At 36.0% G+C, this 5,000-nt stretch overlaps 1 long non-coding RNA gene across 1 annotated transcript in view; it reads left to right on the top strand.

Annotated features, from left to right (window-relative positions):
* LOC118765829 overlaps positions 1 to 5,000 on the top strand; it is a 35,910-nt gene that overhangs the window by 29,870 nt on the left and 1,040 nt on the right. Inside the window, exon 2 of the long non-coding RNA XR_005001713.1 lies at positions 4,696 to 4,926. This is a non-coding gene — a long non-coding RNA (uncharacterized LOC118765829). The remainder of the gene's footprint in view (positions 1 to 4,695; positions 4,927 to 5,000) is intronic.

Below are 5,000 nucleotides of genomic sequence, written 5' to 3'. Positions count from 1 at the left end.
GTGGTGAAACAAACTTTTTGTCAGAATATTTTGCACAATAATTTTTTCAGAAATTTGGATATCTTTCTTATGGTTAACCATTCAACTTCAAATTACCATTGTTAATTGTTTGAAGTCAAGTTGACTTAGATGTACATAGAGTGTTATCGTATAGAATGGGAGTTCAATAAGGCGTTTTGAATTCATTATCTTGTGGTTAGTAACCCATTACCTTAAATTTGAAGCCATTAAGTCTTTAAATATCATTTTCCTGTGTTAAGTCTGTCGCCATGATGGTGTATCACCTTCAAAAATTTAATTGGTTATACTGACCTCAGTACGTATTTCAATCTGGCATTTATTTCATAGAAGTCTACTTGATGAACTGCCAACTTTGAGACGTAGTGGGACACAATACCAGATTTAACAACAAATGTAAACACACACACATTAGGTGCAAGAATGACTGTGAGGTTGAGAAGTTTGCTTCCCGACCACATGGTTCCACATTCAGACCCTCTGCATGGTACCTCGGGCAAGGTGTTTTCTACAATAGCCCTAGGCCAACCACACACTTGTGACTGAATTTCGTAGACGGAAACTGCAGCATCGTTCAGTGGAAACTGACCGAAAAATATGTTTATAAAGAGCGGTTTGCTTCATATTCTTCGTGTGACGATTTCTGTCCATAGCAAAGGAACAAATAATACATTATGGCTGTAGATCATAATACCCGGGCAACGCCGGAGTGCATTGCTTGTGTGCGTGTGTGTGTGTGTGTGTGTGTGTGTGTATGTGTAGGCTTAGACGTGTTGTTAAGAAGTTCACTTTGTAACCATATACTTTCCAATTCTGTTCCACTGCACAGTTCCTTGGGCTTCTACTACAAACACCGTCCGAGTAATGCCATGTGTGTGAATTTGGTAGACGGAAACTGTGTGGAAGCTTATCATATATATATGTGTGTGTGTGTAATTTTGTCTACTTGACAAACAGTTTTGGTTTGGTTTCTTTGGGAAATCTGATACCGATGCTTCAGTCAATGCAAGGTCCCAATACTCATCATTTTCTAAAAAAAAAAAAAACTGTTGATAGCATGCTTCCCAGTAAGTTTCACACACATGATCATTTACCCTCCTCGAATCTTGGAATGATTTGGGACCACGTACTTCATGCAAAAGGAGCCGTAAGTAGTAGCATTCTGCTTGGCTTCGAGGGAGACACTGTATATTCTTGCAAGGTACCACTCATTGTTTCTCCAGATGCAATACTTGGGTAATTGTGGGTAATGGTGTCTTTTTGCATCTTTATCTACTTGACACAACTTTAAAAAAGCAGTAAGGTTAGTTTCTTTTGGAGAAAGTGTTTGTTGCAAGGCTGTTTGGGTTGTAAAGATAACTCTGTTACCATTCTCTAGATCAGTGCTTTTCAACCTTTTTGCTGGAGTGGAACCCCAAGAAAACATTTCACTGGCTCGAGGAACCCCTGTGCAATAATTTAATTGTCTTATGCACACATATCTGCACAGGAGAATTAAAAATTACTGTCGATTTTAGCATTTTTGTAACTTCTTGCAGAATCCCTATGCTGTACTGGCGGAACCCTGGTTGAAAACCACTGCTCTAGATGGACACTTAGATGAATGATGGCTGGATGCCTCTCATGAATGGGAAAATTGAAGATGCGCCAAAAAACCTCATTGGAACTGATGTGTCTTCCCTGTCATACTGCGCAACTTGGTCATTTCTATTTATTTGCTGACAGCCGTTCTGCATAAGAGTACTTGTTGCTGCATCTAAACCTTTGTTTATATATTTGCAAACATAATGGAATTAACAGAGTTGCAAAATTCAACATTGACTCTGGCTACTTGTACATGTCTTTGCTTCACTGTAGACTACTGATCGTCTACATCTACCCCGACTCGTCTTGTAGAGAGTGAGAACATTGTTCTCGGAAACTTTCTCGAAAATTAAAATGGGAATTAAATGAAAAAATGAGTTACGTAGATATCTTCACAAGAGTGATTGAAATAAATGGCGATTGTGGAACGCTCCACGCACGCACGCACAAACACGCGTGCATACACATATACATACAGTCTCAAACATCAGATGAAATGGACGTGTGTATGAGAGAGAGAGGGGGAGAGAGAGAGAAGGGGTGTGTTGTTATGTATACGTACATGCATAAATAAGTATGCATACACCTTTTTTGTATGTATGTGTGCGTGTGTGTGTGAGAGAGAGTGTGAGTATCACTTAGACGTCACTCTCTCTCTCTCTCTCATACACACACACACACACGCAAAATCATTCATACACACACGCACACATACAAACAAAAAGATGTATGCATATGTATTTATGTATGTACGTATACATAACAACACATCCCTTGACTGACACGCTCTCTCTCTCTTCCCACTCTCTCACACATACATAAATGTATACAAACGTACATCAAAAACACACGCGTGTGTGCGTTTGTATATGTGTGTGTGAGAGAGAGAGGGGGGAGAGAGAGAAATAGGAGAGATAGAACATTGCAAATGATGAATGAAATAAAAATGAAATGAAAAAAATTGTATAAATAAAAGCTCGTTAAAAACTATCTTGTACCGAATATTTGAATTTGTGAACTTAGTAAATATTTCTTTCAGTAACGTATCGTAGTTATTTGCAAATAGAGAATTAAAACTTGAAATGAAAACATTAAAATAGGAAGTGAGAAGTTTTGCAAATGAAAACGGAAAATTTCGCCGTAGCTACGTCAATACCGGAAGTTGATATTGAGAAACCTTTTTAAAGAAGTGAATCATAAATATAAAACAATATTATTTATTTTTAATTAAAAAAATAAACTGAAGACCCTATCATGTATCCGAGGTCATGCATCCCAAATACGGAAGCAATTTGCGCAGCCGTTTTAGCGTGAAAAGCGAATATACACACACACATGTCTATTTAACATAAGAGGATATATACATAGTGATGGTTTACAAACGTATACAAACGTACATTAAACATCTGCAAACAACTACGATACGTTACTGAAAGAAATATTTACTAAGTTCACAAATTCAAATATTCGGTACAAGATAGTTTTTAACGAGCTTATATTTATACAATTTTTTCATTTAATTTTTATTTCATTCATTATTTGCAATGTTCTCTCTTCGCCACTTTCTCTCTCTCTCTCTTTCTCCCTCTCTCTCTCTCTCTCACGTGCACGCGCACACACACGTGTGTTTTTGATGTACGTTTGTATACATTTATGTATGTGTTAGAGAGAGAGAGCGTGTCAGTCAAAGGATATGTTGTAATAATAATAATAATAATAATGATAATGATAATAATAATAATAATAATAATAATAATAATAATAATAATAATGATAATAATAATAACATCGAAAAATACCTTAGTAATGAGAACCCAGGTTCAAAAATTTCCCCAAGACACCTGATGAAGGCTGGAGGATAGATCAGCCGAAACTTTGTGTTAACAACAAACAAGATGAGGTTAAATATCTGTCAAATCTAAATAATGTAAATAATGTATAGCGATGGTTTGTTGCCAACTTAATGCGGCAGTTCCAGGAGAGAGAAGAATACTACTGCTATTTAGCCCCAGGAAACACCGTTTCCAGTTGGGTATGTGACACAAGAGTTCTGTCATGCTCTTATATGTGTATATATATATATATATATATATAAAGTTAATCCAAACAAGAAAGCACAAAAAGACACAACAACGCGAGGACGTGGAACAAATATAGTATTATTGGACGCTCAGGAAAGAAGGAAAGAAGGAGGGTTTAACGTTTCGAGCGGAGCTCTTCGTCGGAAACATAGGAGAAGGGAAGACAGAGGAAAAAAAATTGCCAACGGTACACACGCGGTCACATTTTGAAAGACCGGAAGGAAATGGGTGAAGAAAGGTTTTTCAAAGACAGGAGAGTGGTTCTATATATATACTGTATATATATATATATATATAGATATAGATATACATATAAGAGGGAGGACAATTAGGTGGACATCTAATATGCTAAATGTGGCCTACATTTAGCATATTGGATGTCCACCTAGTGGTCATCCTTCTTATGTGTATATAATATAATTTTTCTGAATATTCAGATTTTTTCAATATCCTAGGCCACTGGTTTAAATTGATCAAATTAATATCAATTTTTACCTTATATTATTATTATTATTATTATTATTATTATTATTATTATTCTATGTTTGACTTTTGCCTTATATTTGTACAAGTTGGCTCCAAGTCTCACCCAGAGACCTAAAGAGACAACAGGGTTGGAAGTTCATGTTGTTGTTATGCCTAGTGTGCCATATATTATTATTATTATTATTATTATTATTATTATTATTATTATTATTATTATTATTATTATATATATTATTATTATGTGTGTGTATGTATGTATGTATATGTAAGTGTGTGCTTGTATCGATGTTTGTCCACCGCCACCATTTGGCCACCGGTTTACGTTCTCGTAAGCTAGCTGTTCGGCAAAAGGTACCACTAAAATTCTCTAATGTGGTGCCCCAGCTTGACTGATACAAATATAAGATGAACGATCGCTGTTTCACTGATATTTCTAAAAAAAAAAAAAAAAAGAAGGTAGGTATTTGTAAAATTTGTGTTGCATGATTGTTAAAGAAAAATTGAAGATGTTATCTTTTTGCCGCAGAATTTCTGCTTCTTTTGCAGACAAACTATAATGAGGAAACAGAGAAACAAATCAAAGTCAACTAGAAGGTTTTTGGCCGTTCGAATGTTGATGAAATCTTCTTGGAAAGTGTTGTTGCAGGTCATGAAACCTGGATGTACGTCTACGATATCGAAACACAAAATGGCGGTCGTCGCAGTTGGTTAGTTTATCGTCGCTTCTACCTAAACAGAACGCTGGCAACATTCAAAGGTGAAGGTGATTTTGAGTCTCTTTTCATAGAAGGGACGTTGTTTATTACGAGTTAGCATTGCGTGGTCAGATGC

The sequence above is a fragment of the Octopus sinensis genome, linkage group LG13 (genome assembly GCF_006345805.1).
Source record: "Octopus sinensis linkage group LG13, ASM634580v1, whole genome shotgun sequence".
Lineage (NCBI taxonomy): Eukaryota > Metazoa > Mollusca > Cephalopoda > Octopoda > Octopodidae > Octopus > Octopus sinensis.
The sequence above is the reverse complement of the archived record's forward strand: the minus strand, read 5'-3'. Positions and strand labels throughout refer to the sequence as shown.